The sequence below is a fragment of the Acipenser ruthenus genome, chromosome 21 (genome assembly GCF_902713425.1).
Source record: "Acipenser ruthenus chromosome 21, fAciRut3.2 maternal haplotype, whole genome shotgun sequence".
In the NCBI taxonomy this organism is placed as follows: domain Eukaryota; kingdom Metazoa; phylum Chordata; class Actinopteri; order Acipenseriformes; family Acipenseridae; genus Acipenser; species Acipenser ruthenus.
Window position 1 is genome coordinate 8,256,836 of NC_081209.1, and position 13,987 is coordinate 8,270,822.

The following is a 13,987-nucleotide window of genomic DNA, read 5'->3' on the forward strand; positions in this document are numbered from 1 at the left end:
CTGGGTATGGATTTTAACGTATTACATGTTAATGTATTAAATTATCTGTTTTGCACTGAGCCCGGATAGCTCAGTCGGTAGAGCATCAGACTTTTAATCTGAGGGTCCAGGGTTCAAGTCCCTGTTCGGGCGGAGGATTTTTTAAATAACGTTTTAATAAAACGATAGTTATTGGGCTAAACACAATGTTGTATTGTTTATATTGCCTATAACCACTGTTGCTTGTTCAAATTAATTTACCAAACACTGTGTGGCGTTGCTACTCCTAAAACATGTAGTCGAACATCTTCTTTTCAAGCAACACCATGCCACAAAAAAAATAGTAAAACTCAGGTCCCACCGAGATTTGAACTCGGATCGCTGGATTCAGAGTCCAGAGTGCTAACCATTACACCATGGAACCGCAGGGGCAGACCTGGGAGGTGGACCTGGTAGGTGGACCTGGGAGGTGGATGGGTTGTCAGCTGTCAAATGCCCCCGCTGACGACCCCTGGAGCGCAAGGCGTTATCCTCATCTGCAGACAACCGTTTAACAGCATGCCATAACAATGACTTTCAAACAAGGCATCAACAACACTATTAAACATATTGCATTTTACGCGTATTTTATACAACAATCGCAAAAACCACACTGTGACAGAAATAAACTTTTCCTGCTTTCGAAGCGACAGTCTGCAATTATATTTGAATAATCCCGTTTTTTTTCGGCAAATATGGTGCAGACGCAAGTAAATACTTGGTTAGGATACAGACCCAGCACATTCCCCTTGGAGATGTAGTCGCGCATCGCAAGCCAATATACGCAATGTTGTATTGTGTATATTGCCTATAACCATTGTTGCTTGTTCAAATTAATTTACCAAACACTGTGTGGCGTTGCTGCTCCTAAAACATGTAGTGGAACATTTTCTTTTCAAACAGCACCATGCCCACTCCAAAACAAAAGTTGTATACCAAGTTCATGGACATCTAATATTAATTACAGGAATGCCTTTTCTGTCAAGGTTGAACCAACGAAAACGGAACTGCTCCCTGGCCCTGAGCAACGACGGACCCTGAATCATACTAAAGTGGCACATGACGAAATGAATCGGAGCGGTCCATTTTTAATAGTTCAAGCACTACTCTTCAAATTCTGCCAAACCAGCAGCGCTCAGTTTGTTGTTGGGTACGTTGTTTGCTTCCTGACCCACGCAGGCTCTGTGGCGCAATGGATAGCGCGTTGGACTTCTAGTCAAACACTGAGGTGTGATTCAAAGGTTGTGGGTTCGAGTCCCACCAGAGTCGTTGTTTTAGGCTAGCTGTAGGACTTCAAATATTAGGTGTGTAAAACCAGAGCCTGCGCATCCATTTCGTTCTTTTTCTAAGTCAACTCTAAAGACAAACAGTACGGTTCACCGGCACTTGATCTCGGATCACTGGATTCAAAAACCAGAGTGCTAACCATTCACCATGCAACCTCCCATACTGGGCCACCATGCAGGGACCCACTCAACATTTCGCTTTTGTGGAAAAGGTTTCTCATATTTCATAATCGCTTAAACTATCCGGTGTTGCAAGTGCTGAAACCACACCTGACGCTGCAGGTTTCTTGCTATTGTTTAAACCGCATGCGCACTGGCATATAATCGCGCACCGTAGGACTGGGTTGACAGCTTCTACACCCGCACTGTGAACAGATCCTCCGTGTTTCATCCAGTTTGATACTGTGGAGCAACTCAGACAGGACGAGGTGACCGAGTGGTTGAGCAGATGGACTGCTAATCCGTTGTGCTCTGCACGCGTGGGTTCGAATCCTGTCCTCATCGCAAGTTTGATTGACTTTTTTCGTTGTCTCTTATCTTTTCACTAAAGTGTTTGTATGTGAGCAGATGATTATATTTGGCTGCGTTTCGGATATCCTCCTCCAGTAACAACATGAGACACAAACGCAGCCTAAACGTTTGTGTTGCATGTGCTACAGTAACAACAGGCACAGTGCCTGCAATCCTATTTGAATAATCCCGTTTTTTTTCGGCAAATATGATGCAGATGCGAGTAAATAATTGGGTACGATACAGATGAAGCACATTCCTATTGGAGATATAGTTGCGCATCGAAAGAGGCGATGACGATACACGGCTGAAAAAGCATTTGTTTCCCGGTTCTTTCAAACACGCAGCCCTACGCGTGTGAGGCACCTATACATGATTTCCCCTCAAGTATGCAGCACTTACGATACATGCAAGCAAACATTGTTTTCAGTGTTTCGAAATGAGTTCATGTTGAAACGTCTTACCGTTTTTAGCTTAAATCGTTGGTGACATGATTACATTCTGACGTAAACCTGCGCACGGCTTTAAACACGTACACGCTGTTTTTTCTGTTTATGGCTGGTGGCGTATAAATAAAAAGAATGGTAAAAGGCTAATGTGTCAGACTTTAGGTGAATATAAGTTTTTTAATACTAACTGAGCCACGACAAAAGGGCCCCCCTCGCTGCCCTGGGCCCTATGCAATTGCTTGGGCTGCGTGTGCCTAAACCCGCTACTGTCTATTCGTAATTGTTCAAATACAAGTAATACTATCTCCAGTTTAGATTGTGCCGGACCATGAGACTCTCATTTTCTAAATCTTCTGTATTCGATTCGACTGGGTATGGATTTTAACGTATTACATGTTAATGTATTAAATTATCTGTTTTGCACTGAGCCCGGATAGCTCAGTCGGTAGAGCATCAGACTTTTAATCTGAGGGTCCAGGGTTCAAGTCCCTGTTCGGGCGGAGGATTTTTTAAATAACGTTTTAATAAAACGATAGTTATTGGGCTAAACACAATGTTGTATTGTTTATATTGCCTATAACCACTGTTGCTTGTTCAAATTAATTTACCAAACACTGTGTGGCGTTGCTACTCCTAAAACATGTAGTCGAACATCTTCTTTTCAAGCAACACCATGCCACAAAAAAAATAGTAAAACTCAGGTCCCACCGAGATTTGAACTCGGATCGCTGGATTCAGAGTCCAGAGTGCTAACCATTACACCATGGAACCGCAGGGGCAGACCTGGGAGGTGGACCTGGGAGGTGGACCTGGGAGGTGGATGGGTTGTCAGCTGTCAAATGCCCCCGCTGACGACCCCTGGAGCGCAAGGCGTTATCCTCATCTGCAGACAACCGTTTAACAGCATGCCATAACAATGACTTTCAAACAAGGCATCAACAACACTATTAAACATATTGCATTTTACGCGTATTTTATACAACAATCGCAAAAACCACACTGTGACAGAAATAAACTTTTCCTGCTTTCGAAGCGACAGTCTGCAATTATATTTGAATAATCCCGTTTTTTTTCGGCAAATATGGTGCAGACGCAAGTAAATACTTGGTTAGGATACAGACCCAGCACATTCCCCTTGGAGATGTAGTCGCGCATCGCAAGCCAATATACGCAATGTTGTATTGTGTATATTGCCTATAACCATTGTTGCTTGTTCAAATTAATTTACCAAACACTGTGTGGCGTTGCTGCTCCTAAAACATGTAGTGGAACATTTTCTTTTCAAACAGCACCATGCCCACTCCAAAACAAAAGTTGTATACCAAGTTCATGGACATCTAATATTAATTACAGGAATGCCTTTTCTGTCAAGGTTGAACCAACGAAAACGGAACTGCTCCCTGGCCCTGAGCAACGACAGACCCTGAATCATACTAAAGTGGCACATGACGAAATGAATCGGAGCGGTCCATTTTTAATAGTTCAAGCACTACTCTTCAAATTCTGCCAAACCAGCAGCGCTCAGTTTGTTGTTGGGTACGTTGTTTGCTTCCTGACCCACGCAGGCTCTGTGGCGCAATGGATAGCGCGTTGGACTTCTAGTCAAACACTGAGGTGTGATTCAAAGGTTGTGGGTTCGAGTCCCACCAGAGTCGTTGTTTTAGGCTAGCTGTAGGACTTCAAATATTAGGTGTGTAAAACCAGAGCCTGCGCATCCATTTCGTTCTTTTTCTAAGTCAACTCTAAAGACAAACAGTACGGTTCACCGGCACTTGATCTCGGATCACTGGATTCAAAAACCAGAGTGCTAACCATTCACCATGCAACCTCCCATACTGGGCCACCATGCAGGGACCCACTCAACATTTCGCTTTTGTGGAAAAGGTTTCTCATATTTCATAATCGCTTAAACTATCCGGTGTTGCAAGTGCTGAAACCACACCTGACGCTGCAGGTTTCTTGCTATTGTTTAAACCGCATGCGCACTGGCATATAATCGCGCACCGTAGGACTGGGTTGACAGCTTCTACACCCGCACTGTGAACAGATCCTCCGTGTTTCATCCAGTTTGATACTGTGGAGCAACTCAGACAGGACGAGGTGACCGAGTGGTTGAGCAGATGGACTGCTAATCCGTTGTGCTCTGCACGCGTGGGTTCGAATCCTGTCCTCATCGCAAATTTGATTGACTTTTTTCGTTGTCTCTTATCTTTTCACTAAAGTGTTTGTATGTGAGCAGATGATTATATTTGGCTGCGTTTCGGATATCCTCCTCCAGTAACAACATGAGACACAAACGCAGCCTAAACGTTTGTGTTGCATGTGCTACAGTAACAACAGGCACAGTGCCTGCAATCCTATTTGAATAATCCCGTTTTTTTCGGCAAATATGATGCAGATGCAAGTAAATAATTGGGAACAATCGCAAAAACCACACTTTGACAGAAATAAACTTTTCCTGCTTTCGAAGCGACAGTCTGCAATTATATTTGAATAATCCCGTTTTTTTTCGGCAAATATGGTGCAGACGCAAGTAAATACTTGGTTAGGATACAGACCCAGCACATTCCCCTTGGAGATGTAGTCGCGCATCGCAAGCCAATATACGCAATGTTGTATTGTGTATATTGCCTATAACCATTGTTGCTTGTTCAAATTAATTTACCAAACACTGTGTGGCGTTGCTACTCCTAAAACATGTAGTCGAACATCTTCTTTTCAAGCAACACCATGCCCACTCCAAAACAAAAGTTATATACCAAGTTCATGGACATCTAATATCAATTACAGGAATGCCTTTGCTGTCAAGATTGAACCAATGAAAACGGAACTGCCCCCAGGCCCTGAGGAACGATGGACCCTGAATCATACTAAAGTGGCACATGACGAAATTAATCGCAGCGGTCCATTTTTAATAGTTCAAGCACTAGAGATCCTCTCTTCAAATTCTGCCAAACCAGCAGCGCTCAGTTTGTTGTTGGGTATGTTGCTCGCTTCCTGACCCACGCAGGCTCTGTGGCGCAATGGATAGCGCGTTGGACTTCTAGTCAAACACTGAGGTGTGATTCAAAGGTTGTGGGTTCGAGTCCCACCAGAGTCGTTGTTTTAGGCTAGCTGTAGGACCCTCAAACATTAGATGTGTAAAACCAGAGCCTGCGCATCCATTTCTTTCTTTTTCTAAGTCAACTCTAAAGATAAACAGTACGGTTCACCGGCACTTGATCTCGGATCACTGGATTCGAAATCCAGAGTGGTAACCATTACACCATGCAACCTCCCATACTGGGCCACCATGCAGGGACCCTCTCAACATTTCGCTTTTGTGGAAAAGGTTTCTAATATTTCATAATCGCTTGAGCTATCCGGTGCAGCAAGTGCTGAAACCACACCTGACGCTGCAGGTTTCTTGCTATTGTTTAAACCGCATGCACACTGGCATATAATCGCGCACCTTAGGACAGGGTTGACAGCTTCTACACCCGCACTGTGAACAGATCCTCCGTGTTTCATCCAGTTTGATACTGTGGAGAAGCGCAGACCGGACGAGGTGACCGAGTGGTTAAGCAGATGGACTGCTAATCCATTGTGCTCGTCGCAAATTTGATTGACTTCTTTCCTTGTCTCTTATCTTTTCACAAAAGTGTTTGTGTGTGAGTACAGGATTATATTTGGCTGCGTTTCGGATATTCCCCTCCAGTAACAACATGAGACAAAAACGCATTAGTCTTTATGAAACCATTTCCTACCTTAGACATCGGAACTGCATTTTATTTCAGCTGACCGATTGTAATATGAAATCTGGTAGTTCACTTGATTTAAAAAAAAAATAGTAAAACACAGGTCCCACCGAGATTTGAACTCGGATCGCTGGATTCAGAGTCCAGAGTGCTAACCATTACACCATGGAACCGCAGGGGTAGACCTGGGAGGTGGATGGGTTGTCAGCTGTCAAATGCCCCCGCTGACGACCCCTGGAGCGCAAGGCGTTATCCCCATCTGCAGACAACCGTTTAACAGCATGCCATAACAATGACTTTCAAACAAGGCATCAACAACACTATTAAACATATTGCATTTTACGCGTATTTTATACAACAATCGCAAAAACCACACTGTGACAGAAATAAACTTTTCCTGCTTTCGAAGCGACAGTCTGCAATTATATTTGAATAATCCCGTTTTTTTTCGGCAAATATGGTGCAGACGCAAGTAAATACTTGGTTAGGATACAGACCCAGCACATTCCCCTTGGAGATGTAGTCGCGCATCGCAAGCCAATATACGCAATGTTGTATTGTGTATATTGCCTATAACCATTGTTGCTTGTTCAAATTAATTTACCAAACACTGTGTGGCGTTGCTGCTCCTAAAACATGTAGTGGAACATTTTCTTTTCAAACAGCACCATGCCCACTCCAAAACAAAAGTTGTATACCAAGTTCATGGACATCTAATATTAATTACAGGAATGCCTTTTCTGTCAAGGTTGAACCAACGAAAACGGAACTGCTCCCTGGCCCTGAGCAACGACAGACCCTGAATCATACTAAAGTGGCACATGACGAAATGAATCGGAGCGGTCCATTTTTAATAGTTCAAGCACTACTCTTCAAATTCTGCCAAACCAGCAGCGCTCAGTTTGTTGTTGGGTACGTTGTTTGCTTCCTGACCCACGCAGGCTCTGTGGCGCAATGGATAGCGCGTTGGACTTCTAGTCAAACACTGAGGTGTGATTCAAAGGTTGTGGGTTCGAGTCCCACCAGAGTCGTTGTTTTAGGCTAGCTGTAGGACTTCAAATATTAGGTGTGTAAAACCAGAGCCTGCGCATCCATTTCGTTCTTTTTCTAAGTCAACTCTAAAGACAAACAGTACGGTTCACCGGCACTTGATCTCGGATCACTGGATTCAAAAACCAGAGTGCTAACCATTCACCATGCAACCTCCCATACTGGGCCACCATGCAGGGACCCACTCAACATTTCGCTTTTGTGGAAAAGGTTTCTCATATTTCATAATCGCTTAAACTATCCGGTGTTGCAAGTGCTGAAACCACACCTGACGCTGCAGGTTTCTTGCTATTGTTTAAACCGCATGCGCACTGGCATATAATCGCGCACCGTAGGACTGGGTTGACAGCTTCTACACCCGCACTGTGAACAGATCCTCCGTGTTTCATCCAGTTTGATACTGTGGAGCAACTCAGACAGGACGAGGTGACCGAGTGGTTGAGCAGATGGACTGCTAATCCGTTGTGCTCTGCACGCGTGGGTTCGAATCCTGTCCTCATCGCAAGTTTGATTGACTTTTTTCGTTGTCTCTTATCTTTTCACTAAAGTGTTTGTATGTGAGCAGATGATTATATTTGGCTGCGTTTCGGATATCCTCCTCCAGTAACAACATGAGACACAAACGCAGCCTAAACGTTTGTGTTGCATGTGCTACAGTAACAACAGGCACAGTGCCTGCAATCCTATTTGAATAATCCCGTTTTTTTTCGGCAAATATGATGCAGATGCGAGTAAATAATTGGGTACGATACAGATGAAGCACATTCCTATTGGAGATATAGTTGCGCATCGAAAGAGGCGATGACGATACACGGCTGAAAAAGCATTTGTTTCCCGGTTCTTTCAAACACGCAGCCCTACGCGTGTGAGGCACCTATACATGATTTCCCCTCAAGTATGCAGCACTTACGATACATGCAAGCAAACATTGTTTTCAGTGTTTCGAAATGAGTTCATGTTGAAACGTCTTACCGTTTTTAGCTTAAATCGTTGGTGACATGATTACATTCTGACGTAAACCTGCGCACGGCTTTAAACACGTACACGCTGTTTTTTCTGTTTATGGCTGGTGGCGTATAAATAAAAAGAATGGTAAAAGGCTAATGTGTCAGACTTTAGGTGAATATAAGTTTTTTAATACTAACTGAGCCACGACAAAAGGGCCCCCCTCGCTGCCCTGGGCCCTATGCAATTGCTTGGGCTGCGTGTGCCTAAACCCGCTACTGTCTATTCGTAATTGTTCAAATACAAGTAATACTATCTCCAGTTTAGATTGTGCCGGACCATGAGACTCTCATTTTCTAAATCTTCTGTATTCGATTCGACTGGGTATGGATTTTAACGTATTACATGTTAATGTATTAAATTATCTGTTTTGCACTGAGCCCGGATAGCTCAGTCGGTAGAGCATCAGACTTTTAATCTGAGGGTCCAGGGTTCAAGTCCCTGTTCGGGCGGAGGATTTTTTAAATAACGTTTTAATAAAACGATAGTTATTGGGCTAAACACAATGTTGTATTGTTTATATTGCCTATAACCACTGTTGCTTGTTCAAATTAATTTACCAAACACTGTGTGGCGTTGCTACTCCTAAAACATGTAGTCGAACATCTTCTTTTCAAGCAACACCATGCCACAAAAAAAATAGTAAAACTCAGGTCCCACCGAGATTTGAACTCGGATCGCTGGATTCAGAGTCCAGAGTGCTAACCATTACACCATGGAACCGCAGGGGTAGACCTGGGAGGTGGACCTGGGAGGTGGATGGGTTGTCAGCTGTCAAATGCCCCCGCTGACGACCCCTGGAGCGCAAGGCGTTATCCTCATCTGCAGACAACCGTTTAACAGCATGCCATAACAATGACTTTCAAACAAGGCATCAACAACACTATTAAACATATTGCATTTTACGCGTATTTTATACAACAATCGCAAAAACCACACTGTGACAGAAATAAACTTTTCCTGCTTTCGAAGCGACAGTCTGCAATTATATTTGAATAATCCCGTTTTTTTTCGGCAAATATGGTGCAGACGCAATTAAATACTTGGTTAGGATACAGACCCAGCACATTCCCCTTGGAGATGTAGTCGCGCATCGCAAGCCAATATACGCAATGTTGTATTGTGTATATTGCCTATAACCATTGTTGCTTGTTCAAATTAATTTACCAAACACTGTGTGGCGTTGCTGCTCCTAAAACATGTAGTGGAACATTTTCTTTTCAAACAGCACCATGCCCACTCCAAAACAAAAGTTGTATACCAAGTTCATGGACATCTAATATTAATTACAGGAATGCCTTTTCTGTCAAGGTTGAACCAACGAAAACGGAACTGCTCCCTGGCCCTGAGCAACGACGGACCCTGAATCATACTAAAGTGGCACATGACGAAATGAATCGGAGCGGTCCATTTTTAATAGTTCAAGCACTACTCTTCAAATTCTGCCAAACCAGCAGCGCTCAGTTTGTTGTTGGGTACGTTGTTTGCTTCCTGACCCACGCAGGCTCTGTGGCGCAATGGATAGCGCGTTGGACTTCTAGTCAAACACTGAGGTGTGATTCAAAGGTTGTGGGTTCGAGTCCCACCAGAGTCGTTGTTTTAGGCTAGCTGTAGGACTTCAAATATTAGGTGTGTAAAACCAGAGCCTGCGCATCCATTTCGTTCTTTTTCTAAGTCAACTCTAAAGACAAACAGTACGGTTCACCGGCACTTGATCTCGGATCACTGGATTCAAAAACCAGAGTGCTAACCATTCACCATGCAACCTCCCATACTGGGCCACCATGCAGGGACCCACTCAACATTTCGCTTTTGTGGAAAAGGTTTCTCATATTTCATAATCGCTTAAACTATCCGGTGTTGCAAGTGCTGAAACCACACCTGACGCTGCAGGTTTCTTGCTATTGTTTAAACCGCATGCGCACTGGCATATAATCGCGCACCGTAGGACTGGGTTGACAGCTTCTACACCCGCACTGTGAACAGATCCTCCGTGTTTCATCCAGTTTGATACTGTGGAGCAACTCAGACAGGACGAGGTGACCGAGTGGTTGAGCAGATGGACTGCTAATCCGTTGTGCTCTGCACGCGTGGGTTCGAATCCTGTCCTCATCGCAAGTTTGATTGACTTTTTTCGTTGTCTCTTATCTTTTCACTAAAGTGTTTGTATGTGAGCAGATGATTATATTTGGCTGCGTTTCGGATATCCTCCTCCAGTAACAACATGAGACACAAACGCAGCCTAAACGTTTGTGTTGCATGTGCTACAGTAACAACAGGCACAGTGCCTGCAATCCTATTTGAATAATCCCGTTTTTTTTCGGCAAATATGATGCAGATGCGAGTAAATAATTGGGTACGATACAGATGAAGCACATTCCTATTGGAGATATAGTTGCGCATCGAAAGAGGCGATGACGATACACGGCTGAAAAAGCATTTGTTTCCCGGTTCTTTCAAACACGCAGCCCTACGCGTGTGAGGCACCTATACATGATTTCCCCTCAAGTATGCAGCACTTACGATACATGCAAGCAAACATTGTTTTCAGTGTTTCGAAATGAGTTCATGTTGAAACGTCTTACCGTTTTTAGCTTAAATCGTTGGTGACATGATTACATTCTGACGTAAACCTGCGCACGGCTTTAAACACGTACACGCTGTTTTTTCTGTTTATGGCTGGTGGCGTATAAATAAAAAGAATGGTAAAAGGCTAATGTGTCAGACTTTAGGTGAATATAAGTTTTTTAATACTAACTGAGCCACGACAAAAGGGCCCCCCTCGCTGCCCTGGGCCCTATGCAATTGCTTGGGCTGCGTGTGCCTAAACCCGCTACTGTCTATTCGTAATTGTTCAAATACAAGTAATACTATCTCCAGTTTAGATTGTGCCGGACCATGAGACTCTCATTTTCTAAATCTTCTGTATTCGATTCGACTGGGTATGGATTTTAACGTATTACATGTTAATGTATTAAATTATCTGTTTTGCACTGAGCCCGGATAGCTCAGTCGGTAGAGCATCAGACTTTTAATCTGAGGGTCCAGGGTTCAAGTCCCTGTTCGGGCGGAGGATTTTTTAAATAACGTTTTAATAAAACGATAGTTATTGGGCTAAACACAATGTTGTATTGTTTATATTGCCTATAACCACTGTTGCTTGTTCAAATTAATTTACCAAACACTGTGTGGCGTTGCTACTCCTAAAACATGTAGTCGAACATCTTCTTTTCAAGCAACACCATGCCACAAAAAAAATAGTAAAACTCAGGTCCCACCGAGATTTGAACTCGGATCGCTGGATTCAGAGTCCAGAGTGCTAACCATTACACCATGGAACCGCAGGGGCAGACCTGGGAGGTGGACCTGGGAGGTGGACCTGGGAGGTGGATGGGTTGTCAGCTGTCAAATGCCCCCGCTGACGACCCCTGGAGCGCAAGGCGTTATCCTCATCTGCAGACAACCGTTTAACAGCATGCCATAACAATGACTTTCAAACAAGGCATCAACAACACTATTAAACATATTGCATTTTACGCGTATTTTATACAACAATCGCAAAAACCACACTGTGACAGAAATAAACTTTTCCTGCTTTCGAAGCGACAGTCTGCAATTATATTTGAATAATCCCGTTTTTTTTCGGCAAATATGGTGCAGACGCAAGTAAATACTTGGTTAGGATACAGACCCAGCACATTCCCCTTGGAGATGTAGTCGCGCATCGCAAGCCAATATACGCAATGTTGTATTGTGTATATTGCCTATAACCATTGTTGCTTGTTCAAATTAATTTACCAAACACTGTGTGGCGTTGCTGCTCCTAAAACATGTAGTGGAACATTTTCTTTTCAAACAGCACCATGCCCACTCCAAAACAAAAGTTGTATACCAAGTTCATGGACATCTAATATTAATTACAGGAATGCCTTTTCTGTCAAGGTTGAACCAACGAAAACGGAACTGCTCCCTGGCCCTGAGCAACGACAGACCCTGAATCATACTAAAGTGGCACATGACGAAATGAATCGGAGCGGTCCATTTTTAATAGTTCAAGCACTACTCTTCAAATTCTGCCAAACCAGCAGCGCTCAGTTTGTTGTTGGGTACGTTGTTTGCTTCCTGACCCACGCAGGCTCTGTGGCGCAATGGATAGCGCGTTGGACTTCTAGTCAAACACTGAGGTGTGATTCAAAGGTTGTGGGTTCGAGTCCCACCAGAGTCGTTGTTTTAGGCTAGCTGTAGGACTTCAAATATTAGGTGTGTAAAACCAGAGCCTGCGCATCCATTTCGTTCTTTTTCTAAGTCAACTCTAAAGACAAACAGTACGGTTCACCGGCACTTGATCTCGGATCACTGGATTCAAAAACCAGAGTGCTAACCATTCACCATGCAACCTCCCATATTGGGCCACCATGCAGGGACCCACTCAACATTTCGCTTTTGTGGAAAAGGTTTCTCATATTTCATAATCGCTTAAACTATCCGGTGTTGCAAGTGCTGAAACCACACCTGACGCTGCAGGTTTCTTGCTATTGTTTAAACCGCATGCGCACTGGCATATAATCGCGCACCGTAGGACTGGGTTGACAGCTTCTACACCCGCACTGTGAACAGATCCTCCGTGTTTCATCCAGTTTGATACTGTGGAGCAGCTCAGACAGGACGAGGTGACCGAGTGGTTGAGCAGATGGACTGCTAATCCGTTGTGCTCTGCACGCGTGGGTTCGAATCCTGTCCTCATCGCAAGTTTGATTGACTTTTTTCGTTGTCTCTTATCTTTTCACTAAAGTGTTTGTATGTGAGCAGATGATTATATTTGGCTGCGTTTCGGATATCCTCCTCCAGTAACAACATGAGACACAAACGCAGCCTAAACGTTTGTGTTGCATGTGCTACAGTAACAACAGGCACAGTGCCTGCAATCCTATTTGAATAATCCCGTTTTTTTCGGCAAATATGATGCAGATGCAAGTAAATAATTGGGAACAATCGCAAAAACCACACTTTGACAGAAATAAACTTTTCCTGCTTTCGAAGCGACAGTCTGCAATTATATTTGAATAATCCCGTTTTTTTTCGGCAAATATGGTGCAGACGCAAGTAAATACTTGGTTAGGATACAGACCCAGCACATTCCCCTTGGAGATGTAGTCGCGCATCGCAAGCCAATATACGCAATGTTGTATTGTGTATATTGCCTATAACCATTGTTGCTTGTTCAAATTAATTTACCAAACACTGTGTGGCGTTGCTACTCCTAAAACATGTAGTCGAACATCTTCTTTTCAAGCAACACCATGCCCACTCCAAAACAAAAGTTATATACCAAGTTCATGGACATCTAATATCAATTACAGGAATGCCTTTGCTGTCAAGATTGAACCAATGAAAACGGAACTGCCCCCAGGCCCTGAGGAACGATGGACCCTGAATCATACTAAAGTGGCACATGACGAAATTAATCGCAGCGGTCCATTTTTAATAGTTCAAGCACTAGAGATCCTCTCTTCAAATTCTGCCAAACCAGCAGCGCTCAGTTTGTTGTTGGGTATGTTGCTCGCTTCCTGACCCACGCAGGCTCTGTGGCGCAATGGATAGCGCGTTGGACTTCTAGTCAAACACTGAGGTGTGATTCAAAGGTTGTGGGTTCGAGTCCCACCAGAGTCGTTGTTTTAGGCTAGCTGTAGGACCCTCAAACATTAGATGTGTAAAACCAGAGCCTGCGCATCCATTTCTTTCTTTTTCTAAGTCAACTCTAAAGATAAACAGTACGGTTCACCGGCACTTGATCTCGGATCACTGGATTCGAAATCCAGAGTGGTAACCATTACACCATGCAACCTCCCATACTGGGCCACCATGCAGGGACCCTCTCAACATTTCGCTTTTGTGGAAAAGGTTTCTAATATTTCATAATCGCTTGAGCTAT

The 13,987-nt window shown here is 43.8% G+C and overlaps 16 non-coding genes across 16 annotated transcripts; 11 read left to right on the forward strand and 5 right to left on the reverse strand.

The window, feature by feature from the left end:
- Positions 1 to 59: 59 nt before the first annotated feature.
- trnak-uuu (transfer RNA lysine (anticodon UUU)) lies at positions 60 to 132 on the forward strand. The gene has a single exon. It is a non-coding gene; the product is annotated as a tRNA-Lys (tRNA).
- A 199-nt stretch (positions 133 to 331) lies between these two features.
- On the reverse strand, positions 332 to 403 carry trnaq-cug (transfer RNA glutamine (anticodon CUG)). Its single transcript has one exon. It is a non-coding gene; the product is annotated as a tRNA-Gln (tRNA).
- A 793-nt stretch (positions 404 to 1,196) lies between these two features.
- trnar-ucu (transfer RNA arginine (anticodon UCU)) lies at positions 1,197 to 1,287 on the forward strand. Its single transcript is given in 2 exon segments — positions 1,197 to 1,233; positions 1,252 to 1,287. It is a non-coding gene; the product is annotated as a tRNA-Arg (tRNA).
- Positions 1,288 to 2,690: 1,403 nt separating this feature from the next.
- trnak-uuu (transfer RNA lysine (anticodon UUU)) lies at positions 2,691 to 2,763 on the forward strand. The gene has a single exon. It is a non-coding gene; the product is annotated as a tRNA-Lys (tRNA).
- Positions 2,764 to 2,962: 199 nt separating this feature from the next.
- On the reverse strand, positions 2,963 to 3,034 carry trnaq-cug (transfer RNA glutamine (anticodon CUG)). Its single transcript has one exon. It is a non-coding gene; the product is annotated as a tRNA-Gln (tRNA).
- Positions 3,035 to 3,827: 793 nt separating this feature from the next.
- Positions 3,828 to 3,918, forward strand: trnar-ucu (transfer RNA arginine (anticodon UCU)). The gene is given in 2 exon segments: positions 3,828 to 3,864; positions 3,883 to 3,918. It is a non-coding gene; the product is annotated as a tRNA-Arg (tRNA).
- Positions 3,919 to 5,272: 1,354 nt separating this feature from the next.
- On the forward strand, positions 5,273 to 5,363 carry trnar-ucu (transfer RNA arginine (anticodon UCU)). Its single transcript is given in 2 exon segments — positions 5,273 to 5,309; positions 5,328 to 5,363. It is a non-coding gene; the product is annotated as a tRNA-Arg (tRNA).
- Positions 5,364 to 6,101: 738 nt separating this feature from the next.
- Positions 6,102 to 6,173, reverse strand: trnaq-cug (transfer RNA glutamine (anticodon CUG)). Its single transcript has one exon. It is a non-coding gene; the product is annotated as a tRNA-Gln (tRNA).
- Positions 6,174 to 6,940: 767 nt separating this feature from the next.
- On the forward strand, positions 6,941 to 7,031 carry trnar-ucu (transfer RNA arginine (anticodon UCU)). Its single transcript is given in 2 exon segments — positions 6,941 to 6,977; positions 6,996 to 7,031. It is a non-coding gene; the product is annotated as a tRNA-Arg (tRNA).
- Positions 7,032 to 8,434: 1,403 nt separating this feature from the next.
- On the forward strand, positions 8,435 to 8,507 carry trnak-uuu (transfer RNA lysine (anticodon UUU)). Its single transcript has one exon. It is a non-coding gene; the product is annotated as a tRNA-Lys (tRNA).
- A 199-nt stretch (positions 8,508 to 8,706) lies between these two features.
- trnaq-cug (transfer RNA glutamine (anticodon CUG)) lies at positions 8,707 to 8,778 on the reverse strand. The gene has a single exon. It is a non-coding gene; the product is annotated as a tRNA-Gln (tRNA).
- A 780-nt stretch (positions 8,779 to 9,558) lies between these two features.
- On the forward strand, positions 9,559 to 9,649 carry trnar-ucu (transfer RNA arginine (anticodon UCU)). Its single transcript is given in 2 exon segments — positions 9,559 to 9,595; positions 9,614 to 9,649. It is a non-coding gene; the product is annotated as a tRNA-Arg (tRNA).
- A 1,403-nt stretch (positions 9,650 to 11,052) lies between these two features.
- Positions 11,053 to 11,125, forward strand: trnak-uuu (transfer RNA lysine (anticodon UUU)). Its single transcript has one exon. It is a non-coding gene; the product is annotated as a tRNA-Lys (tRNA).
- A 199-nt stretch (positions 11,126 to 11,324) lies between these two features.
- trnaq-cug (transfer RNA glutamine (anticodon CUG)) lies at positions 11,325 to 11,396 on the reverse strand. Its single transcript has one exon. It is a non-coding gene; the product is annotated as a tRNA-Gln (tRNA).
- Positions 11,397 to 12,189: 793 nt separating this feature from the next.
- On the forward strand, positions 12,190 to 12,280 carry trnar-ucu (transfer RNA arginine (anticodon UCU)). The gene is given in 2 exon segments: positions 12,190 to 12,226; positions 12,245 to 12,280. It is a non-coding gene; the product is annotated as a tRNA-Arg (tRNA).
- Positions 12,281 to 13,634: 1,354 nt separating this feature from the next.
- Positions 13,635 to 13,725, forward strand: trnar-ucu (transfer RNA arginine (anticodon UCU)). Its single transcript is given in 2 exon segments — positions 13,635 to 13,671; positions 13,690 to 13,725. It is a non-coding gene; the product is annotated as a tRNA-Arg (tRNA).
- Positions 13,726 to 13,987: the final 262 nt, after the last annotated feature.